Raw genomic sequence first — 26578 nt, forward strand, 5'->3', positions numbered from 1 at the left:
TGGGAGATTTTACGGTGAAGGAAAACAGTTCACCTCTCTATACAGCGTTCGGGGTCTTTGGTTTGGACTATCAAAAAGATACTTGTCATCAGATTAAGAAACTAACAGACTCCATGGCTGGAAGGCTTATGACTGTCATTGAAAAGAAAGGTAGTTATCTTGGTCACTAACATTTTTTTTAAATTGCCAAAACAGAAAAAAACATGTTTAAAAATTGGCTGCGCTACTGCAAAGAAGTCTCTTGCTGTGATATTCATTAGAAGGTTCTTTATTATCCACTATGCATTTCAATGAGATACTGGCAACTTATCATGTGTAAAATAAACACCCATAGACTTCAGATGGAAAGACATCTGAACGCAAAGGGGAAACTCGCACAAAAGAGGCAGACCTTCACACGGCACTGGGGTCACTGCTCAAAGGACTGTCGAGGAGGTACAGAGGGAGGCACACATGAGAGGATTGGACCACCTTGAACTAGCAATAAGCGGGCCGACAACCAATAAGGGAAAGATCCAGTGCAACGTGCAACAGGGGAGGTGGATATGCCTGACTGTCCTGCAGATTCTTGGTCCCAAACTCCTGTTAGCACTGGATCCATGTTCTCCATGCAACGTGCTATGTTTTGAGGGTGAGCAGGCAATAGACAAAGACAAAGGAATCGTTGTTTTTAGAGTTAGTGTAGGTCTGCAACTCTTAAATCCACAACTCCTCAGAAACCAAAAGTCCTTTTTAGGGCTAATTCGTGGGTCCCGATATTGCAGTTCTAGGTAGGCATGGCACAGCATGTCCACATCAGTGCAAGGCCTGCAGGCACTGTATGTGCTTCCATTATTCCCACTGCATCCCTCTCAAAGCTCCATAACTGTCTGCTGCTGCAGCTTCTTTACTATATACCTAGTTGCATTTTTTTTTTCAAAAAATTCACCCCCAAAAAACAAAAATATACAGTCTGTTCTGTCAGACTGAGGCCTGTTGAAAAATCATAGTTTGTCAGGTATACGTAGCATAATTGTGTGGGCTATCCTTGTGCCACTTTTTTTTCTGTTTTAAATTCACCGAAAAAGGCCTCATATATCTGCGTGTTCCAACTTTGGGCATTGTAGGCCGGTGGACCCCGTTTTTGCTGTCTGAGACTCTAATTCTATACAGCACTATTTAGCTTCCAAAATTACAAAAAGGCCACATATTTGCCAGTGTGGTATTTCCGTGACAGCCCTCATATATCTGCGTGCTACAAGTTTGGTCATTGAAGGCCGGAGGACCACTTTTCTTGCTGTCTCTTACTGAAATTATATACAGCACTATTTAGCATAAAAAAATAAAAAGGGCACATAATTGCCAGTGTTGTATTTCCGTGACAGCCCTCATATATCTCTGTGCTCCAAGTTTGGTCATTGTAGGCCGGAGGAATACTTTTTTTGCTGTCTGTTACTGAAATTATATACTGCATTATTTAGCATAATAAAATATTAAAAGGCCACATATTTGCCAGTGTGGTATTTCCGTAACAGGCCTCATATATCTGCGTGCTCCAAGTTTGGTCATTCTAGGCCGATGTACCTCTTTTTTTCTATCTGATACTGTAATTGTATACAGCACTATTTAGCATATTAAAAAAGGCCACATATTTGCCACTGTGGTATTTCTGTTGCAGCCCGCATATAACTGCGTGCTCCAAATTTGGGCATTGTAGGCCGGTGTACCTCTTTTTTTGCTTTCTGATACTATAATTCTATACAGCACTATTTAGCATATAAAAATAGGCCACATATTTGTCAGTGTAGTATTTCTGTGACAGCCCTCTTATATCTGCGTGCTCCAAGTTTGGTCATTGTAGGCCGATGTACACCTTTTTTGTTGTCTAATACTATAATTCTATACAGCACTATTTAGCATAAATTTACTTCACAAAAAAGCCCCCAAAAATTGAATACAGTCTGGTCTATCAGGGTGAGGCCTGCCTGGTGTTTGGGTTGTAAAAATCGTAGATTTGCAGGCGTACTGATCAGCTATTATTTCGCTACTAATAAATATATTTGTGTTGAGGATTTGAAATAGCACACTAGTCCATTTAAAATGGGCATGGCAAGGGGCCATGGACAGGGAAGTGGACATGATGATGATGGTGGTGCAGAGGACGAGGCCGTGGCCAAGGCAAAAGTGGGCAACAACAAAGACCCACATCTTCTCGCTCGACCTTCCTGTCCCAGTTTCTAGGGGACCGCAGCACACCAATATTGAAGCCAGAGCAGTGTGAAACGGTTGTTGGTTGGATAGCGGATAATGCTTCCAGTCACTTACCCACCACCACCATGTGTTCCACACGGTCTAGTCTGAGTAGCCATGAGTTTGGCCCGGATATTCCTCACCCTGATCCTCATTCCTCCACCATGCCGAGTGCCCTGAAACAACTGATCCCACACTTGGACACTCTGAAAAGCTATTCAGCTTTCCATTTCAAGATTCAGTATTATTGGCCGGTCAACTTGAAGTGGGGACAGATGAGATCACATGTAGAGATGCCCAAGGCTCTGACCAGCCCCGGTCACACGAAGGCAATGTTGGGAAAGTTTCAGAAGAGGTGGACGATGATGAGACACAATTGCCAGAAAGTCAAGAGGAGGAGCAGGGTGCGGATGTGGAAGATGAGGTGGTGGATGAATATGTGACTGACCCAACCTGGCAGGAGGACATGCAGAGTGAGGGCAGCAGCACACATGGGGAAGGTGGTATATCACCCCAACAGGCAGAAAAAAAGCAGTGTGGTGGCCACAGACAGAAGATGTGCATCTGTTCCCTGTAACACCAACATGAGGGAAGTTGCCATTCCAACTGTTAGATCTTCCCGAGTCTGGTTATTTTTTCAAGACTCTGCCGATAACCCCAAACAGGCCATTTGCAGCACCTGCCATGTCTGCATCAGCAGGGGTAGCAAAACAAGCAGCCTGACCATCATCAGCATGATCAGACACATGGCAGCAAAGCACCCGACTTTGTGGGCCGAACCCCAGGCTCCAGGACCACTGCCTGCAGGTCACACCACTGCTTCTTCCACTGTTTTGCAGAGAAGCCGATCCCCAGGACACCGTGCATGTGAAGATGCCTTTTAAGCTCGCTGAGATGGAAGCTTTCCGCAACCTGTTGGTGGCGGCCATCCCAAGGTACTCGGTCCCCAGTCGCCACTATTTCTCCTGGTGTGCCGTACCGGCATTACACCAGCATGTGTCCCACAACATTACCCGTTCCCTCAACAATGCTGTTACAGGGAAAGTCCACCTAACCACGGACATGTGGACAAGTGCTTGTGGGCAGGGACGGTACATCTCACTCATGGCACACTGGGTTACATAGTGGAAGGTGGGACCCCGTCGGACCTTGAGATGGAACACATCCTCCCCATGCCGAGAATTGCTGGCCCTACGTCAATCAGGGTTGCCCCCACAGTCTACAGCTCCTGCACCTCCTCCTCCTCATCCTTCATCACTGAAATCAACACATCAGTCAGAAGCTGGAAGCACTGCAGCACTGCCTCAGCCAAGTGGCAACAGGCTGTGCTGAAGCTAATCTGCATAGGTGACAAACCGCACAATGCAGAAGAGTTGTGGACAGCACTGAAAGAGCAGTCAGATGTTTGGATGACACCGCTGAACCTACAGCCAGGCATGGTCGTGTGTGACAATGGCCATAACCTGGTGGCAGCTCTGTGGCAAGGTGAGCTCACATACATACCTTGCTTGGCCCATGTGCTTAATCTCGTGGTTCAACATTTTCTGAAAAGCTACCTGGAGCTACCAGATCTGCTAGTGAAAGTATGCCATCTGTCTGCCCATTTTAGAAAGTCAGCTACAGCTTCAGCCACCCTTGCCGTGCGTCAGTAGCGTTTGCAGCTTCCAGCTCACTGGCTTACAGGGGGATTACACTCAGCCCAGACTCATGTCTTCTCATTGTGGATTGGTAGTCAGTGAGGAGGAGGAAGAACAGGAGCTACTTTCATGCACTATAGATGGTACAACAAACACAGCTGTCATACCGTCTGTTCAGAGGGGATGGCCTGAGGACAGGGAGGAAGAGGATGAGGAGGAGGAGGACAGCATGGTCAGTCATTCTGTTGGTGAGGATACAGAAGTCTTGCTTGTTAGCAGTCTGGTACGCATGGCTGACTTTATGTTGTGCTGCGTTTCACTTGACCCTCGCATTATAAAAAATTTTTCCTGTTACCCATGAGAAAATACAAAACTTGGGGCTAAAAACAATTTTTGTGGAAAAAAAGATTTTTCATTTTCACGGCTCTGCATTATAAACTGTAGTGAAACACTAGGGGGTTCAAAGTTCTCACAACACATCTAGATAAGTTCCTTGGGGGGTCTAGTTTCCAATATGGGGTCACTTGTGGGGGGTTTCTACTGTTTAGGGACATTAGGGGTTCTGCAAACGCAATGTGACGCCTGCAGTCCAATCCATCTAAGTCTGCATTTCAAATGACGCTCCTTCCCTTCCGAGCTCTGCCATGCGCTCAAACGGTGGTTCCCCCCCACATATGGGGTATCAGCATATTCAGGACAAATTGGAAAACAACTTTTTGGGTCCAATTTCAACTGTTACCCTTGGGAAAATACAAAATTAGGGGCTAAAAAATAATTTTTGTGGGAAAAAAAATAATTTTTATTTTCACAGCTCTGCGTTATAAACTGTAGTGAAACACTTGGGGGTTCAAAGCTCTCACAACACATCTAGATGAGTTCCTTAGGGGGTCTACTTTCTAAAATGGTGTCACTTGTGGGGGGTTTCAATGTTTAGGCACATCAGTGGCTCTCTAAATGCAACATGGCGTCCCATCTCAATTCCTGTCAATTTTGCATTGAAAAGTCAAATGGCGCTCCTTCCCTTCCGAGCTCTGTCATGCACCCAAACAGTGGTTTACCCCCATATATGGGGTATCAACGTACTCAGGACAAATTGTACAACAACCTTTGGGGTCCAATGTCTTCTCTTACCCTTGGGAAAATAAAAAATTGGGGGCAACAAGATCATTTTTGTGAAAAAAATATGATTTTTTATTTTTACGGCTCTGCATTATAAACTTCTGTGAAGCACTTGGTGGGTCAAAGTGCTCACCACACATCTAGATAAGTTCCTTAGGGGGTCTACTTTCCAAAATGGTGTCACTTGTTGGGGGTTTCAATATTTAGGCACATCAGTGGCTATTGTACAACAACTTTTAGGGTCCAATTTCTTCTCTTACCCTTGGGAAAATAAAAAATGGGGGGCGACAAGATCATTTTTGTGAAAAAATATGATTTTTTATTTTTACGGCTCTGCATTATAAACTTCTGTGAAGCACTTGCGGGGTCAAAGTGCTCACCACACATCTAGATAAGTTCCTTTGGGGGTCTAATTTCCAAAATGGTGTCACTTGTGGGGGGTTTCAATGTTTAGGCACATCAGTGGCTCTCCAAACGCAACATGGCGTAACATCTCAATTCCTGTCAATTTTGCATTGAAAAGTCAAATGGCGCTCCTTCGCTTCCGAGCTCTGCCATGCACCCATTGTGCTGATGTAAAGTAGACATGTGGGAAATGTTACTTATTAAGTATTTTGTGTGACATATCTCTGTGATTTAACTGCATAAAAATTCAAAGTTGGAAAATTGCAAAATTTTCTACATTTTCACCAAATTTCCATTTTTTTCACAAATAATCGCAGGTAATATCAAAGAAATTTTACCACTATCATGAAGTAAAATATGTCACGAGAAAACAGTGTTAGAATCACTGGGATCCGTTGAAGCATTCCAGAGTTATAACCTCATAAATGGACAGTGGTCAGAATTGTAAAAATTGGCCTGGTCATTAACGTGCAAACCACCCTTGGGGGTAAAGGGGTTAAACAAGACATATCACCTGGGCCAAGAATTTTATGACGACATATTTTTCGAAGGTTTTATGACTGATAAGATGGGAGTGATTTTTGATGAAGCAGATTAATGGGCCCGTGGCTAGATCTGTAACAGGCACAGATGTCAAGCTCATCTCAGACACATGCAATGTAAAGATGGGGTACTGCCATAGGCTGCCATGATTTAAGATGAGTTAGTTGGACGTTTTGGGGTTCAAGTTCATCTTAAAATCAACTTACAAACCTACTGCCAGTTTTAGAAAGCAATTTCCTAGGGCAGTGGTGCAGGAAAAAGTCTTCATCTTTCAAGAAAAGCGTGAATTTTATGCAGGACAATACTCCATTGCATACATCAAAGAACTCAACTGCTGGGCTGGCTAGTAAAGGCCTTAAAGATTAAAGAATAATGACATGGATCCTTCCTTACCTGACTTTAGACCTATTGAGAACGTGTTTGCCATTCTTAAATGGGAGATTTTACGGTGAAGGAAAACAGTTCACCTCTCTATACAGCGTTCGGGGTCTTTGGTTTGGACTATCAAAAAGATACTTGTCATCAGATTAAGAAACTAACAGACTCCATGGCTGGAAGGCTTATGACTGTCATTGAAAAGAAAGGTAGTTATCTTGGTCACTAACATTTTTTTTAAATTGCCAAAACAGAAAAAAACATGTTTAAAAATTGGCTGCGCTACTGCAAAGAAGTCTCTTGCTGTGATATTCATTAGAAGGTTCTTTATTATCCACTATGCATTTCAATGAGATACTGGCAACTTATCATGTGTAAAATAAACACCCATAGACCTCAGATGGAAAGACATCTGAACGCAAAGGGGAAACTCGCACAAAAGAGGCAGACCTTCACACGGCACTGGGGTCACTGCTCAAAGGACTGTCGAGGAGGTACAGAGGGAGGCACACATGAGAGGATTGGACCACCTTGAACTAGCAATAAGCGGGCCGACAAGCAATAAGGGAAAGATCCAGTGCAACGTGCAACAGGGGAGGTGGATATGCCTGACTGTCCTGCAGATTCTTGGTCCCAAACTCCTGTTAGCACTGGATCCATGTTCTCCATGCAACGTGCTATGTTTTGAGGGTGAGCAGGCAATAGACAAAGACAAAGGATAATCACCAACTGCATTATGTTTCATGGTACTGCCATCCTGACGAGTGAGGATACAGATTCATTACTACTAGTGATGAGCGAACGTGCTCACCACTACTCGTTACTCACCTGAGTACCACTATGCTCGGTGTACTCGGCGAGCAGCGAGCATTTCCGGGATTATTCTGCGGTAACTGGTGTCTCGACTCAGTGTTTTTGGCAGACTTTAGAGACCCAATCACAGTGCAGGGATTGTCTGCCAGGCCATGAAACACCGCAGCCATCTTTGTTGTGGTCATGCAGTAATTGGCTTGGCCGCACAGCATCATCCCGAGTATAAGACACCTGGTGCCACCCTGCTCACCGCATTCTGTTCCTGATTCAGCGAGAGTAGGGAGAGCTGGTGCCAAAATAGGGTCAGAATCGTTGTTTTTAGAGTTAGTGTAGGTCTGCAACTCTTAAATCCACAACTCCTCAGAAACCAAAAGTCCTTTTTAGGGCTAATTCGTGGGTCCCGATATTGCAGCGCTATGTAGGCATGGCACAGCGTGTCCACATCAGTGCAAGGCCTGCAGGCACTGTATGTGCTTCCATTATTCCCACTGCATCCCTCTCAAAGCTCCATAACTGTCTGCTGCTGCAGCTTCTTTACTATATACCTAGTTGCATTTTTTTTTTCAAAAAATTCACCCCCAAAAAACAAAAATATACAGTCTGTTCTGTCAGACTGAGGCCTGTTGAAAAATCATAGTTTGTCAGGTATACGTAGCATAATTGTGTGGGTTATCCTTGTGCCACTTTTTTTTCTGTTTTAAATTCACCGAAAAAGGCCTCATATATCTGCGTGTTCCAACTTTGGGCATTGTAGGCCGGTGGACCCCGTTTTGCTGTCTGAGACTCTAATTCTATACAGCACTATTTAGCTTCCAAAATTACAAAAAGGCCACATATTTGCCAGTGTGGTATTTCCGTGACAGCCCTCATATATCTGCGTGCTACAAGTTTGGTCATTGAAGGCCGGAGGACCACTTTTCTTGCTGTCTCTTACTGAAATTATATACAGCACTATTTAGCATAAAAAAATAAAAAGGGCACATAATTGCCAGTGTTGTATTTCCGTGACAGCCCTCATATATCTCTGTGCTCCAAGTTTGGTCATTGTAGGCCGGAGGAATACTTTTTTTGCTGTCTGTTACTGAAATTATATACTGCATTATTTAGCATAAAAAAATATTAAAAGGCCACATATTTGCCAGTGTGGTATTTCCGTAACAGGCCTCATATATCTGCGTGCTCCAAGTTTGGTCATTCTAGGCCGATGTACCTCTTTTTTTCTATCTGATACTGTAATTGTATACAGCACTATTTAGCATATTAAAAAAGGCCACATATTTGCCACTGTGGTATTTCCGTTGCAGCCCGCATATAACTGCGTGCTCCAAATTTGGGCATTGTAGGCCGGTGTACCTCTTTTTTTGCTTTCTGATACTATAATTCTATACAGCACTATTTAGCATATAAAAATAGGCCACATATTTGTCAGTGTAGTATTTCTGTGACAGCCCTCTTATATCTGCGTGCTCCAAGTTTGGTCATTGTAGGACGATGTACACCTTTTTTGTTGTCTAATACTATAATTCTATACAGCACTATTTAGCATAAATTTACTTCACAAAAAAGCCCCCAAAAATTGAATACAGTCTGGTCTATCAGGGTGAGGCCTGCCTGGTGTTTGGGTTGTAAAAATCGTAGATTTGCAGGCGTACTGATCAGCTATTATTTCGCTACTAATAAATATATTTGTGTTGAGGATTTGAAATAGCACACTAGTCCATTTAAAATGGGCATGGCAAGGGGCCATGGACAGGGAAGTGGACATGATGATGATGGTGGTGCAGAGGACGAGGCCGTGGCCAAGGCAAAAGTGGGCAACAACAAAGACCCACATCTTCTCGCTCGACCTTCCTGTCCCAGTTTCTAGGGGACTGCAGCACACCAATATTGAAGCCAGAGCAGTGTGAAACGGTTGTTGGTTGGATAGCGGATAATGCTTCCAGTCACTTACCCACCACCACCATGTGTTCCACACGGTCTAGTCTGAGTAGCCATGAGTTTGGCCCGGATATTCCTCACCCTGATCCTCATTCCTCCACCATGCCGAGTGCCCTGAAACAACTGATCCCACACTTGGACACTCTGAAAAGCTATTCAGCTTTCCATTTCAAGATTCAGTATTATTGGCCGGTCAACTTGAAGTGAGGACAGATGAGATCACATGTAGAGATGCCCAAAGCTCTGACCAGCCCCGGTCACGCGAAGGCAATGTTGGGAAAGTTTCAGAAGAGGTGGACGATGATGAGACACAATTGCCAGAAAGTCAAGAGGAGGAGCAGGGTGCGGATGTGGAAGATGAGGTAGTGGATGAATATGTGACTGACCCAACCTGGCAGGAGGACATGCAGAGTGAGGGCAGCAGCACACATGGGGAAGGTGGTATATCACCCCAACAGGCAGAAAAAAAGCAGTGTGGTGGCCACAGACAGAAGATGTGCATCTGTTCCCTGTAACACCAACATGAGGGAAGTTGCCATTCCAACTGTTAGATCTTCCCGAGTCTGGTTATTTTTTCAAGACTCTGATGATAACCCCAAACAGGCCATTTGCAGCACCTGCCATGTCTGCATCAGCAGGGGTAGCAAAACAAGCAGCCTGACCATCATCAGCATGATCAGACACATGGTAGCAAAGCACCCGACTTTGTGGGCCGAACCCCAGGCTCCAGGACCACTGCCTGCAGGTCACACCACTGCTTCTTCCACTGTTTTGCAGAGAAGCCGATCCCCAGGACACCGTGCATGTGAAGATGCCTTTTAAGCTCGCTGAGATGGAAGCTTTCCGCAACCTGTTGGTGTCGGCCATCCCAAGGTACTCGGTCCCCAGTCGCCACTATTTCTCCTGGTGTGCCGTACCGGCATTACACCAGCATGTGTCCCACAACATTACCCGTTCCCTCAACAATGCTGTTACAGGGAAAGTCCACCTAACCACGGACATGTGGACAAGTGCTTGTGGGCAGGGACGGTACATCTCACTCATGGCACACTGGGTTACATAGTGGAAGGTGGGACCCCGTCGGACCTTGAGATGGAACACATCCTCCCCATGCCGAGAATTGCTGGCCCTACGTCAATCAGGGTTGCCCCCACAGTCTACAGCTCCTGCACCTCCTCCTCCTCATCCTTCATCACTGAAATCAACACATCAGTCAGAAGCTGGAAGCACTGCAGCACTGCCTCAGCCAAGTGGCAACAGGCTGTGCTGAAGCTAATCTGCATAGGTGACAAACCGCACAATGCAGAAGAGTTGTGGACAGCACTGAAAGAGCAGTCAGATGTTTGGATGACACCGCTGAACCTACAGCCAGGCATGGTCGTGTGTGACAATGGCCATAACCTGGTGGCAGCTCTGTGGCAAGGTGAGCTCACATACATACCTTGCTTGGCTCATGTGCTTAATCTCGTGGTTCAACATTTTCTGAAAAGCTACCTGGAGCTACCAGATCTGCTAGTGAAAGTATGCCATCTGTCTGCCCATTTTAGAAAGTCAGCTACAGCTTCAGCCACCCTTGCCGTGCGTCAGTAGCGTTTGCAGCTTCCAGCTCACTGGCTTACAGGGGGATTACACTCAGCCCAGACTCATGTCTTCTCATTGTGGATTGGTAGTCAGTGAGGAGGAGGAAGAACAGGAGCTACTTTCATGCACTATAGATGGTACAACAAACACAGCTGTCATACCGTCTGTTCAGAGGGGATGGCCTGAGGACAGGGAGGAAGAGGATGAGGAGGAGGAGGACAGCATGGTCAGTCATTCTGTTGGTGAGGATACAGAAGTCTTGCTTGTTAGCAGTCTGGTACGCATGGCTGACTTTATGTTGTGCTGCGTTTCACTTGACCCTCGCATTATAAAAATTTTGGGTGACACTCATTACTGGTTGGTGATACTTCTAGACCCATGCTACAAGGAGAACTTTCAATCTCATCTACCAGAGGCAGAGAGGTGTACAAGGGCCCTTGTAGCGGAATTACTTAGAAAATTCCCATGTGAGAATGCTGGCAGCAGACATCAGAGTTTGTTTTACAACCAAGAAATCCAAGCGAGAGAGACAGAACTAAAATCCAGCTCAGGCAGGGGAACAATGGCAAAGTTTTGGGACAGTTTTCTCAGACCCTCCCATCGTGACGCAAAATAGGCAAGGGGTGCTGTCACAAGAAGTGCAATGCTTGTTAAGATGGTGAGGGAGTACCTTGCAGATCGTACAAACGTCCTCCTTGATTCCTCTGTGTCTTTTAATTATTGGGTATCCAAGCAGGACATGTGGCATGAACTGGCTCTTTGCGCCTTGGAGGTCCTGGCCTGCCCTGGTGCTAGCGTTCTGTCAGAGCGGGTTTTTAGTGCCGCTGGTGGAATTATCATAGATAAGCGCATCCACCTGTCAACTGAAAATGCTGACAGGCTAACTCTTATAAAAATGAACAAGGGCTGGATTGGGAAAGACTTCTGTACACCACCAAGTGAAATCAGCGAAACATAACCTCAAATACATTCTCTCTTTTGGGGAGGTGTATTCTCATGCACCTCTTCACAACCACACATAGGTATATGCTTCCACATTTGGTCTGTTTATTTTTATCCTCCTCCTTATCCTTATCATCATCATCCACAACCACTAGATGACAGGGATGAACCTGCTCTATACAGTTATAGGCCGGTGAATTTTTGGCCTCGGGGGCTGTGATGGCACTATTTAATTTAGTAAAAAAAAGGACACCACATTGGAGAATTCGGCATTACATTACATTGGGACTACTTCTTAAGTCTGTCTCCCGCAGTGTGTCCTTCACCTGCCACTAGATCACCAGGATGGACGTGCTCTGTACAATGCATTTTGGGCAAGGGAATTGTGATGGCACTATTTTAATTTGTAAAGAAAAGACCACACATTGGGGAATTGGGCATTACATTACATTGGGCCTACTTCATAAGTCTGTCTCCTGCAGTGTGTCCTTCACCTGCCACTAGATCACCAGGGTGAACGTGCTCTGTATGGAGCATTTTGGGCAAGGGGGCTGTGATGGCACTAGTCTATTTTTGAAAAAGGTACTCCCATTGGGGAATTGTTTGACAGCTTATGCACTGCATTACAATTCTTAGTGACCCACATCACTACATTGGACTTACTTCTTAATTCTGTCTCCTGCAATGTCTCTTGTTTAACTGCCACTAGATCACCAGGGTGAACGTGCTTTGTACTGTTATAGGCCGGTGAATTTTAGGAAAGGGGCCTGCGATGGCACTAGTCTATTTTTAAAAAAGGTATCCCACATGGGTGAAACCACATCCTTGTTGTCAAAGACTTGATAACATTTGTGTACCTTAAAAAGCTCCCTTAAAAAGTTCCTATTTGTGTTGCCTGGTTGCTCACATTGGACACAATACTCTTCATATACATTTTATAAAGCAATGCTGTTAGTTTGGCTCAGTAGTCCATTACAACTATTTATTTGTCAACTATATTAGTTTCTCTCTTTGAGAGCCATAACTTTAGCAGCCTCAAATGTACAAATGGCGAATATACAAATGGCGATTTGTAACCAATTAAAATACTGTATACCCAATGCATTCAGACAAATTACATAGCTGCATTTCTTGTAAAACATTTACAGATGTAACAGACAATGCTCATAGTAACATAGTAACATAGTTAGTAAGGCCGAAAAAAGACATTTGTCCATCCAGTTCAGCCTATAGAATTCCATCATAATAAATCCCCAGATCTACGTCCTTCTACAGAACCTAATAATTGTATGATACAATATTGTTCTGCTCCAGGAAGACATCCAGGCCTCTCTTGAACCCCTCGACTGAGTTCGCCATCACCACCTCCTCATAGATACACAATCTTGATAAATGTTTGTTTATTCACTTCACAAACAGTTCTAAGCCTCTATTTGTTTGCTGTTTGTCATTGGCTTACTGAACTATGCCAGTGGTGGGTGGATCTAAATCCCTGTGGCTTTTATTTTCTAGGGGTTTATGGCCCCTCGTCTGATGAGTCCAAGATATTGTTAGAATCTGTTTTGTTTTGACCATCTGCCATCTTGTGGTTTTCTAGCTGCTGGTCTTTTTTCCGTGGTGCTGGGTTGTCTTGGTCAGGTGATTGTATCACCCTTTATTACCCAGCACCTGCCTCCCATTCCTTGCTGGACAACAGTGTTAATCCGCTAGAGTTCTGGCTTGGTGCTTAGACAGCTTTCTGTGTTTGATATTTTGCAGTTCTGGGATCTCTGGTTCTGCTATCTTTTGTTTCTGTTTTCAGTTTGTTTCTGCAGCCTTCTCTGTGTTCCTAATAGGAGGTGACCTGTTTTTTGTACCCAGTCCTTAGATCTTTTAGGGACCTCCTTCCCCTTATCTATTGGTCTTCGCTGAGTTTTGACTAGGATCATCGGTGGGTCTATTTGCAAGGAATGTGTTGCCCACTCCATCATAGGGTTTCAGCCTAGTCCTAGTGCAGGGTCAGCTTTCCTCTATCTCTCCTAGTTCTGAGCTGCAGTTTCGTAACAGATATCTCAGTTTCATCCAACCTTGAAAAGTGTCCACTTGAAGGTCTGGGTGAAACTAGAGTTACTACATAGTGTAAATCACTATATAAGACCAGAGAAACATGACTAAGACAAATGCCAAAACTGGGGTACCTGTACATGTACAGTGTGCTGATACCTGCAATAATTGGGGACATCCATGCAGTGTGGGTTATCTCCCAGGGGTTCACTGTCTTGGTGTTGCTTCTCAGATATTCCTGACAGATGATGTTTCAAAGCCTCTTGGTGATGATCTAAGTATACTGTATGTAGTTAATCTTCATATATACATAATCAATATATTTATTTTATCCCTATACGTACTTATTAATATGTGTATGTTAACTTGTACAAAAGTGTACGCACTCACACTTTTTAATCATACTATTCCTTGAATTTTGTAGTTTGCAATAAAATTGCGTTGTATTGCAAGTATTAGCCTTTTTTAAAGCCGTTTCTGAACCTTAGTGTTAAAACATGGCAAATAAAATTGCCAAATTCTCCTGTAAATAATTGTGCAAAGAGGGAACCATCATACCATTAAAAAATACGAGTGGATTTTCATGGGCCCATCCAGTATGTGGGTTCAAAGGTGTAATGGGGTGCATATGACTGACTATGCAGCTGGGCTGGCCTTGCTGCCAATGTGTAAAACAAAGGAGTACAGGAGTACAAAATGCATATTGTGAAGAGGACTTTCATGGGCCCATCCAGTATATGGTTTCAAAGGCATAATGGGGTGCATATGACAGACTATGCAGCTGGGCTGGCCTTGCTGCCAATGTGTAAAACAAAGGAGTACGGGAGTACAAAATGCATATTGTGAAGTGGACTTTCACGGGCCCATCCAGTATGTGGGTTCAAAGGCTTATTGGGGTGCATATGATTTGGTAGCAGGGCAGGCCTTGAATTCAATGCAACACTTTTTCAGGAGTCCCCCCTGGACATATTATAACAGGGGTCTTATGGTGCGTTGTAATTCTTGGCAGCCCATCCACTCACAGCATAACCCCTTCAGTAAACACCGTAAGAAAAAAAAAACGAGGCAAAAAACAGTGCTTTATTATCATACCGCCGAACAAAAAGTGGAATAACATGCGATCAAAAAGACAGATATAAATAACCATGGTACCGCTGAAAACGTCATCTTGTCCCACAAAAAACGAGCCGCCATAGACCATCATCTGCAAAAAAATAAAAAAGTTATAGTCCTCAGAATAAAGCGATGCAAAAATAATTATTTTTCTATAAAATAGTTTTTATCGTATAAAAGCGCCAAAACATAAAAAATGATATAAATGACGTATCACTGTAATCATACTGACCTGAAGAATAAAACTACCTTATCAATTCTACCAAACACAGAACGGTATAAACGCCTCCCCCAAAAGAAATTCATGAATAGCTGGTTTTTGGTCATTCTGCCTCACAAAAATCGGAATAAAAAGCGATCAAAAAATGTCACGTGCCCGAAAATGTTACCAATAAAAACGTCAACTCGTCCCACAAAAAACAAGACCTCACATGACTCTGTGGACCAAAATATGGAAAAATTATAGCTCTCAAAATGTGGTAATGCAAAAAATATTTTTTGCAATAAAAAGCGTCTTTCAGTGTGTCACGGCTGCCAATCATAAAAATCCGCTAAAAAATCCCGCTTTAAAAGTAAATCAAACCCCCTTCATCACCCCCTTAGTTAGGGAAAAATTGAAAAAATGTATTTATTTCCATTTTCCCATTAGGGCTAGGGTTAGGGCTAGGGTTAGGGCTAGGGTTAGGGTTAGGGTTAGGGCTAGGGTTAGGGCTAGGGTTAAGGCTACAGTTAGGGTTGGGGCTAAAGTTAGGGTTAGGGTTGGGGCTAAAGTTACGGTTAGGGTTTAGATTACATTTACGGTTGGGAATAGGGTTGGGATTAGGGTTAGGGGTGTGTCAGGGTTAGAGGTGTGGTTAGGGTAATTGTTGGGATTGGGGTTAGGGGTGTGTTTGGATTAGGGTTTCAGTTATAATTGGGGGGTTTCCACTGTTTAGGCACATCAGGGGCTCTCCAAATGCGAAACGGCGTCCGATCTCAATTCCAGCTAATTCTGCATTGAAAAAGTAAAACAGTGCTCCTTCCCTTCCGAGCTCTCCCGTGTGCCCAAACAGGAGTTTACCCCAACATATGGGGTATCAGCGTACGCAGGACAAATAGAACAACAACTTTTTGGGTCCAATTTCTCCTGTTACCCTTGGGAAAATACAAAACTGGGGGCTAAAAAATAATTTTTGTGGGAAAAAAAGGATTTTTTATTTTCACGGCTCTGCGTTATAAACTGTAGTGAAACACTTGGGGGCTCAAAGTTCTCACAACACATCTAAATAAGTTCCTTGGGGGGTCTAGTTTCCAATATGGGGTCACTTCTGGGGGGTTTCTACTGTTTAGGTACATTAGGGGCTCTGCAATCGCAATGTAACGCCTGCAGACCATTCCATCTAAGTCTGCATTCCAAATGTCGCTCCTTCCCTTCCGAGCCCTCCCATGCGCCCAAACGGTGGTTCCCCCCCACATATGGGGTATCAGCATACTCAGGACAAATTGTACAACAACTTTTGGGGTCCAATTTCTTCTCTTACCTTTGGGAAAATAAAAAATTGGGGGCAAAAAAGATAATTTTTGTGAAAAAATATGATTTTTTATTTTTACGGTTCTGCATTATAAACTTCTGTGAAGCACTTGGTGGGTCAAAGTGCTCACCACACTTCTAGATAAGTTCCTTAGGGGGTCTACTTTCCAAAATGGTGTCACTTGTTGGGGGTTTCAATGATTAGGCACATCAGTGGCTCTCCAAATACAACATGGCATCCCATCTCAATTCCTGTCCATTTTGGATTGAAAAGTCAAATGGCGCTCCTTCCCTTCAAAGCTCTCCCATGCGCCCAAACAGTGGTTTACCCCCATATATGGGGTATTAGCGTACTCAAGACAAATTGTACAACAATGTTTGGGGTCCAATTTCTTCTCTTACCCTTGGGAAAATAATAAATTGGGGGCGAAAAATAATTTTTGTGAAAAAATATGATTTTTTTATTTTTTACGGTTCTTCATTATAAACTTCTGTAAAGCACTTGGTGGGTCAAAGTGCTCACCACACCTCTAGATAAGTTCCTTAGGTGGTCTACTTTCCAAAATGGTGTCACTTGTGCGGGGTTTCAATGTTTAGGCACATCAGGGGCTCTCCAAACGCCACATGGCGTCCCATCTCGATTCCAGTCAGTTTTGCATTGAAAAGTCAAATGGCGCTCCTTTGCTTCCAGGCTCTGTCATGCGCCCAAACAGTGGTTTACCCCCACATATGGGGTATCGGCGTACTCAGGACAAATTTTACAACAACGTTTGGGGTCCATTTTCTCCTGTTACCCTTGGTAAAATAAAACAAATTGGAGCTGAATTAAATTTTTTGTGAAAAAAAGTTAAATGTTCATTTTTATATAAACATTCCAAAAATTCCTGTGAAACACCTGAAGGGTTAATAAACTTCTTGAATGTGGTATTGAGCACCTTGAGGGGTGCAGTTTTTAGAATGGTGTCACACTTGGGTATTTTCTATCATATAGACCCCCCAAAATGACTTCAAATGAGATGTGGTCCCTAAAAAAAATGTTGTAAAAATGAGAAATTGCTGGTCAACTTTTAACCCTTATAACTCCCTAACAAAAAAAAATTTTGGTTGCAAAATTGTGCTGATGTAAAGTAGACATGTGGGAAATGTTACTTATTAAGTATTTTGAATCAAATAATCCCCAAAAGCAGATTCAATAACCAGTGATAACTACTACTCAAAACATACCATAATCACATATAACCCTTTCTATAGTAAAGTAAGACGCCTCCGAAACGCGCGTCGAGGCGGCAGGTGGGGGATCCATTACATACCATCTACATTTCCATGTAAGTTACACTACTTTATTAGGTGCCAGTTATTTTTGCACTGAAGCACTTACGTGACATACAAATAGTACGCACTATCGCACTTTATTTTGGCTCTAACATGTAGCACTACCCCTTTACTTTCAGACTTGACTGAGTAACTATATACAGGGTGGAGCGCGGTAATTTGCTTTTTTGCACTGCATGCTGTGGCGGCACTGTCGGTCGAAGAGAGGGGAGAGTGGGTGTGGCTTACAGTGGCTGATGGGAGATTTGTATTCCTCTGCCTTTCAGTTGCCATCATGCAGTGGACACGTGAGGAGAGGTCATTTTGTGTTGAAGCGTATTTTTCAAATGCCCACTCGATCATTGCAGTGCAGCGTGCTTTTCGTTTACAATTCGCTGTTCCTCCACGCGGACGTGTTCCTGGACGGCAATCAATTGTAAATTGGGTGAATGCATTCAGAACAGCAGGGAATGTGTCATGTGTACGAAGGGGACCTGAGAGAAGGATTACAACACCACAAAACATCGAGAGAGTTAGAGCAGCAGTACTGCAATCTCCAAAACGCTCTGCTCGGAAGCAATCATTTGCTCTTGGCATTTCAAGACGTTCTCTCCACCGGATTCTTCATGATGAACTGAATTTTCACCCGTATAAAATGTGCGTGGTCCAACATTTGTCAGCATGGGACTATTTGACACGGCGGACCTCTTGTGAAGACATGTTAGCAACGATACCCCGTGACGCAATTGTGTTTTTTTCTGATGAGGCACATTTTCACCTCAGTGGGTGTGTAAACAAACAAAATATGCGTTACTGGAGTGAAACAAACCCCAGAGAAGTTCACGAGAGACCTCTGCATTCGGACCGCGTCACTGTGTGGTGCGCCATATCACGAGTAGGCATCATTGGGCCTTACTTTTTTCAGGATAATGGTCATGCCATAACTGTGAACTCCGAACGGTACTTGTCTATGATACAGGATTATTTTCAGCCGGCTCTTGAGGCAATGGAACTAGAGGATACATGGTTCCAACAGGATGGTGCCACTGCACACACAGCGAGGGTTACCATGAATTGTTTGAGGCAAATGTTTCCTGGACGGCTTATCTCTTTGAGGGGAGATGTGAACTGGCCAGCACGCTCACCAGATTTAGCCCCATGCGATTTTTTCCTTTGGGGTTACCTGAAGTCTAAGGTGTATATCAACCGTCCCAACACCTTGGAAGACCTAAGGAACAATATTGAAGCTGAAATTGGCAGAATACCAGTGGACATGCTTGTTAGAGTTCATGAAAACTTCAGAAAACGTATGCAGCAGTGTGTGGATAGCGAAGGTCGACATTTGCCAGATACACTATTTAAAACCATGTAATTTAAAAATTCCATTACTGTTCAGTATAATTAAAATATAAAATAAATTTTTCTAATGATCATAATTTTTTTATTTCATTCCCAAATCAGCAAATTACCGCGCTCCACCCTGTACTATATGGGAGACATTGCTGTTGCTGCAATTAGCCATACTGATTGTGCTTAATCCCCTATATATTAGGATTCCTACTGGTGCAATTCTATGTAACATTTTTGATATCTTTATATGGATATAATTCTTAATATTTCCTCTATTCCTGCTATTTAGTGTCATTCTGTTATTTATCTTTTATCATCTTTTGATTAAATAAAATTTGTTAGATTTTTTACATAAATACCCTTGGACCTTTTTTCTATTACTTTACTATTGAAAGGGTTATATGTGATTATTAAGTATTTTGTGTGACATAGCTCTGTGATTTAATTGCATAAAAATTCAAATTTGGAAAATTGTGAAATTTTCAAAATTTTCGCCAAATTTCTGTTTTTTTCACAAATAAGCACAGATAATATCAAAGAAATTTTACCACTATCATGAAGTACAATATGTCACCAGAAAACAGTGTCAGAATCACTGGGATCCCTTGAAGCGTTCCAGAGTTATAACCTCATAAAGGGACAGTGGTCAGAATTGTAAAAATTGGCCTGGTCATTAACATGCAAACCACCCTTGGGGTAAAAGAAGATTAATGCCGCCTGATGCACCAGTAAAAATAGGCTCTGTGACTCTAAGAGTCCCTCCTTCATAAATGAAACAAGATGGGTCTGCTTATGTGTCACACACCACATGGCCAGCTAGGGGTGTTAAATGTTACAATGACATTTCACAGTGAATGCATTTGTAGCGGTTGAAAGCAATGTTACAGTTGAAAAATGCTTCAAAAACGCAGCGTCTAAACAAAGCCTAAGTTTGGGGGAGGAAATTTTTGGTCTGGGGTTAAATATTTGGCCTTACAGGCAAGTCATTAACCTGCAAAGGATGTACCTTGACATAAGTGTTGAGCGATACCTTCCGATATCGGAAAGTATCGGTATCGGATAGGATCGGCCGATATTCAAAAAATATCGGATATCGCCGATACCGATACCCGATCCCAATGCAAGTCAATGGGACCAAAATATCGGAATTAAAATAAACCCTTTCTTGCCTTGTAGGTTCATTCTACATGAAGGAAAAGAACTAAGAATAATGCCGGATGTATTTGGGGAGGTGGCGGAGACATTAAAGTCATAGAGGTTTATCCCAATCAAATAGAATAGCATGTTTTTTGTTTTTTTTTAAGACGTTCGGAGTGACAAAGATATTGACTATGTAAATTTTTTTTTTATTTTGTCAGATATTGATGTTTCACTATTCCACGCCCTTCCCCTTTTTTTTTTCTTTTTTTTTTTTTCTTTTCCCACACTTTCATCTTCATCATCATCAGCATCTTTGACATCAACTTCTTCTTCACCTTATTCATCTTCTTCTTCATCCTTTACCTTTTTTTTTTTTTTATTACATTCTTCATATTCATTTTATTCAACTATTATTATTCTTCCTATTCTACATATTCTTTTTATTCCACTGTTATTATTCTTCCTATTCTACTTCTTCATCATATTCTCATTTGTGACAGGCATTCCCGTAGTTGTTATCTATAAAAGTTGGAAGAATACACCTTCCGTTCTGCCAGTCACAAAAGTTACATTTGTCCGCGTTCAGTTTGGCCTGCAGCATCAGGCTTTATCCAGGGGCACCACGAGGAGGAACGGACTCACCCCCATACACTGCTTAGTCTTCTTCTGCATATAATTTAGATAATATCTTTTGCTCTGATATTAAGTCTTATGCTTAATGTTCTTCTGCTCTTTGTTCTGCAGCCTCTTGTTCTTCTGCTTCTCGGTCTTCCATGTCGTCGTCTCCAGGGTCGTCGTCTCCAGTGTCGTCATCTCCGCCGTCGTCGTCTCAGCCGTCGTCGTCTCCGCCGTCGTCGTCGTCGTCATCGGGGTGGTCTTCCAGGTCGTCGTCGTCGTCGTCATCGGGGTGGTCTTCCGGGTCGTCTACTTTAGGGTCTTCAACTTGGAAATGTAGCAGAAGGTACAAGAAGGCAGAGAAAATGCCAAGAACCAGCTGATGGAACTGGAACTCGGATGGCTACCCGAAGGTTCAAGAGCCTATGGAACTACCGAGGACCAGCTGACGTTACTGGAACCCGGTTACTAAGCAGGAGGTACCCGTGCTAAAAAGCACTGCCAAGGACCGCCTGACGTTGGCGGAACTCGGATACCCAGAAGGAGGCACCTAAGCCAAAGGCTCTGCCCGGAACCAGCTGACGGTACTGGAATCAGGATGGGGAGCAGAAGGTACAAGAGCAAAAGACACTGCCGAGAACCAGCTGACGGTGCTGGAACCAGGTGGTGGACCCGAAGGCCCACAGGAGAGGAGAGAACAGCTAGGCTGCGAGGCAGCCGCAGTTACCGAACCCCAACAGTCCTACAGGGGAAGCTGGGCCTACTGGCACTACAGAACCAGCCTTGACTACCAGTTCACGCAGCCCACATAGGAAGCTCCTAAACTGGAGGCACCCTGGAGTTGGCTAACCCGACCGCACCACGACGGGGCAAGCATAGGCGTCTCAGTGAGCTTGACACAACCCTGAAACAGCTGACGGTGCTGAAACCAGGCTTGGCACGAGGGAGTACCTGTGTCAAGAACACTGCCGAGAACCAGCTGGCGGTGCTGGAACCCAGATGCGTTGCCCCAGTGTGCAAGAGCCAATGGCACCGAGGACCAGCTGGCCGTGCTGGAACCCGGTTACTAAGCTGTAGGTGCCCGCGCTTAAAAGCACTACCAAGTACCGCCTGACGTTGGTGGAACTCGGATACCCAGGAGGAGGCACCTAAGCCAAAGGCTCGGCCTGGAACCAGCTGATGGTGCTGGAACCAGGTGGTGGACCCGAAGGCCCACAGGAGAGGAGAGAACAGCTAGGCCGCGAGGCAGCCGCAGTTACCGAACCCCAACAGTCCTACAGGGGGAGCTGGGCCTACTGGCACTACAGAACCAGCCTTGACTACCAGTTCACGCAGCCCACATAGGAAGCTCCTAAACTGGAGGCACCCTGGAGTTGGCTAACCCGACCGCACCACGACGGGGCAATCATAGGCGTCTCAGTGAGCTTGACACAACCCGGAAACAGCTGACGGTGCTGAAACCAGGCTTGGCACGAGGGAGTACCTGTGTCAAGAACACTGCCGAGAACCAGCTGGCGGTGCTGGAACCCAGATGCGTTGCCCCAGTGTGCAAGAGCCAATGGCACCGAGGACCAGCTGGCGGTGCTGGAACCCGGTTACTAAGCTGTAGGTGCCCGCGCTTAAAAGCACTACCAAGGACCGCCTGACGTTGGCGGAACTCGGATACCCAGGAGGAGGCACCTAAGCCAAAGGCTCGGCCTGGAACCAGCTGACGGTGCTGGAACCAGGTGGTGGACCCGAAGGCCCACAGGAGAGGAGAGAACAGCTAGGCCGCGAGGCAGCCGCAGTTACCGAACCCCAACAGTCCTACAGGGGGAGCTGGGCCTACTGGCACTACAGAACCAGCCTTGACTACCAGTTCACGCAGCCCACATAGGAAGCTCTTAAACTGGAGGCACCCTGGAGTTGGCTAACCCGACCGCACCACGACGGGGCAAGCATAGGCGTCTCAGTGAGCTTGACACAACCCGGAAACAGCTGACGGTGCTGAAACCAGGCTTGGCACGAGGGAGTACCTGTGTCAAGAACACTGCCGAGAACCAGCTGGCGGTGCTGGAACCCAGATGCGTTGCCCCAGTGTGCAAGAGCCAATGGCACCGAGGACCAGCTGGCGGTGCTGGAACCCGGTTACTAAGCTGTAGGTGCCCGCGCTTAAAAGCACTACCAAGGGCCGCCTGGCGTTGGCGGAACTCGGATACCCAGGAGGAGGCACCTAAGCCAAAGGCTCGGCCCGGAACCAGCTGACGGTGCTGGAACCAGGTGGTGGACCCGAAGGCCCACAGGAGAGGAGAGAACAGCTAGGCCGCGAGGCAGCCGCAGTTACCGAACCCCAACAGTCCTACAGGGGGGGCTGGGCCTACTGGCACTACAGAACCAGCCTTGACTACCAGTTCACGCAGCCCACATAGGAAGCTCCTAAACTGGAGGCACCCTGGAGTTGGCTAACCCGACCGCACCACGACGGGGCAAGCATAGGCGTCTCAGTGAGCTTGACACAACCCGGAAACAGCTGACGGTGCTGAAACCAGGCTTGGCACGAGGGAGTACCTGTGACAAAAACACTGCCGAGAACCAGCTGGCGGTGCTGGAACCCAGATGCGTTGCCCCAGTGTGCAAGAGCCAATGGCACGACCGAGGACCAGCTGACGGTGCTGAAACCCGGTTACTAAGCTGTAGGTGCCCGCGCTTAAAAGCACTACCAAGGACCGCCTGACGTTGGCGGAACTCGGATACCCAGGAGGAGGCACCTAAGCCAAAGGCTCGGCCTGGAACCAGCTGACGGTGCTGGAACCAGGTGGTGGACCCGAAGGCCCACAGGAGAGGAGAGAACAGCTAGGCCGCGAGGCAGCCGCAGTTACCAAACCCCAACAGTCCTACAGGGGGAGCTGGGCCTACTGGCACTACAGAACCAGCCTTGACTACCAGTTCACGCAGCCCACATAGGAAGCTCCTAAACTGGAGGCACCCTGGAGTTGGCTAACCCGACCGCACCACGACGGGGCAAGCATAGGCGTCTCAGTGAGCTTGACACAACCCGGAAACAGCTGACGGTGCTGAAACCAGGCTTGGCACGATTGAGTACCTGTGTCAAGAACACTGCCGAGAACCAGCTGGCGGTGCTGGAACCCAGATGCGTTGCCCCAGTGTGCAAGAGCCAATGGCACCGAGGACCAGCTGGCGGTGCTGGAACCCGGTTACTAAGCTGTAGGTGCCCGCGCTTAAAAGCACTACCAAGGACCGCCTGACGTTGGCGGAACTCGGATACCCAGGAGGAGGCACCTAAGCCAAAGGCTCGGCCTGGAACCAGCTGACGGTGCTGGAACCAGGTGGTGGACCCGAAGGCCCACAGGAGAGGAGAGAACAGCTAGGCCGCGAGGCAGCCGCAGTTACCGAACCCCAACAGTCCTACAGGGGGAGCTGGGCCTACTGGCACTACAGAACCAGCCTTGACTACCAGTTCACGCAGCCCACATAGGAAGCTCCTAAACTGGAGGCACCCTGGAGTTGGCTAACCCGACCGCACCACGACGGGGCAAGCATAGGCGTCTCAGTGAGCTTGACACAACCCGGAAACAGCTGACGGTGCTGAAACCAGGCTTGGCACGAGGGAGTACCTGTGTCAAGAACACTGCCGAGAACCAGCTGGCGGTGCTGGAACCCAGATGCTTTGCCTATCAAACATTGTCTTCCTACAGCCCCAACTAGCGGTGTTGGAGCAAAGGGTAAGCAGGGGGAGCAGAGTGTAGGCCGAAGCCTGCACTGGAGTCAGCTTTGTGTCTGCGTGGCGTTTGCAGGACACTTTGCCGGCTACACAGTGGGGGAACAGCAGGCGGTGCTGAACCCCACTAACACATTGGCTGGTGTTCTTCTCTGTGCAGCTAGCACTTCCAGGCTAAAACTGGCGGTGTTATGAGCCCAGGGTCAGCAGGAGGAGGAGAGGAGCAGAGTGTAGGCCGAAGCCTGCACTGGTGGCAGCTTTTGTTCTGTTGTGCCTGCGTGGCGTTTGCAGGTCACGTTGCCGGCTACACAGCTGGGGAACAGCTGGCGGTGCTGAACCCCACTAACACATTGGCTGGTGTTTTTCTCTGTGCAGCTAGCACGTCCGGGCACAAACTGGCGGTGTTAGAGCCCAGGGTCAGCAGGAGGAGGAGAGGAGTAGAGTGTAGGCCGAAGCCTAGTTGAACCAATTTCAAAGGTAACCTTTAACCCCCCCTCAGGTGTTGCAAGGTACAAGAGCCACACCTTGTGCAGCATTAATGCTGCACAAGTAAAAGGTTGCTCTATTAATTTTGCTCCTTGCACACGCTGAATAAAACACGTACACTATTTAGCCCATTATACTGTCAAACAGTAGTGGAGGCATGACTTGTCTTTTTAAGGAGATGCAGCACAGGTGTCAAAATTTACACCTAGGTGCTGGGCGAAGATTCCTGAGCATAGTTATTTGCTGTACAGGAGTCTGCGCTCTTGTTATCCCTTGGCCATGCGCTGTGAGCGATGCCTGTCTTCTCACCTCATTTCATGTTGGCCGGTGCGGTTAGCGATAGCCATGAAACCCAGACCCACAGTGTCTTTTAATAAAGTCACACTGCAGAGCTGGGATTCGTGACCTTGCGCAGTAAATTTTGTCGCCTGTCCCTCATGTCCTTACACCTGCATCAGACTGGGCGGCCTCATCTGATCCCTTCTCGCATGCCGCGGCCATGAGGCCGCACATTCTGAAGAAGGCGGAAGGAGATGAGTAAAGACAGGCGAAGATATCCACTGCTCGTGCCCATCAATCACACCCTCGCAGTCAAAATAAGCAAGACAACGAGGAGCGTGGTTTCAGGCAGGGCGGACGCACAGCCGCAGCCAGCCAACCAAAGATGTCAGAAGACGGGCAGCGCTAACAAGGGGGGTGCTGCGTGTCATTAAAAAGGAAAGTCACACCTCAGGGACATTGTAATGGTCTGTAATGAGACACATTTTTTCCGTGTTTAATTAAACGTGGGCAAGTAGACAAAGTCAGCCACCTTGTACAAATGCAGCAGTACTGCTGTACAAGGTGGCTGTTATACATAGAAACACCTTGGGGTGGGTGGCAGGGTCCCTTTAATTTCAGTTCATGTGCCTGCGTGGCGTTTGCAGGTCACGTTGCCGGCTACACAGCTGGGGAACAGCTGGCGGTGCTGAACCCCACTAACACATTGGCTGGTGTTTTTCTCTGTGCAGATAGCACGTCCGGGCAAAAACTGGCGGTGTTAGAGCCCAGGGTCAGCAGGAGGAGGAGAGGAGCAGAGTGTAGGCCGAAGCCTAGTTGAACCAATTTCAAAGGAAACCTTTAACCCCCCCTCAGGTGTTTCAAGGTACAAGAGCAACACCTTGAACAGCATTAATGCTGCACAAGTCTAAGGTTGCTCTCTTCATTTTGCTCCTTGCACACGCTGAATAAAACACGTACACTATTTAGCCCATTATACTGTCAAACAGTAGTGGAGGCGTGACTTTTCTTTTGAAGAAGACGCAGCACAGGTGTCAAAATTTACACCGAGGTGCTGGGCGCAGACTCCTTACCGTTGTTATTTGCAGTACAGGAGAGTGCGCTCTTGTGTTATCCCTTGGCAATACCCTGTTAGTGCAGGCCGTCTTATGACCTCATTTCATGTTGGCCGATGCGGTTAGCGGTGGACATGAATCCCAGACCCACAGTGTGTTTGGAAAAAATCACACTGCGTGGCTGGGATTCGTGCCCTTGTGCAGTTAATATGTTTGCCGCTCACACATGTCCTTACACCTACTTCAGACTGGGCGGCCTCATCTGATCCCTTATCGCATGCCGGGGCCATGAGGCCGCACAGTATGAAGAAGGCGGAAGGAGATGAGTTAAGACAGGCGAACATATGCACTGCACATGCCCATCAATAACACCCTC

The sequence above is a fragment of the Ranitomeya imitator genome, chromosome 4 (assembly GCF_032444005.1).
Source record: "Ranitomeya imitator isolate aRanImi1 chromosome 4, aRanImi1.pri, whole genome shotgun sequence".
Lineage (NCBI taxonomy): Eukaryota > Metazoa > Chordata > Amphibia > Anura > Dendrobatidae > Ranitomeya > Ranitomeya imitator.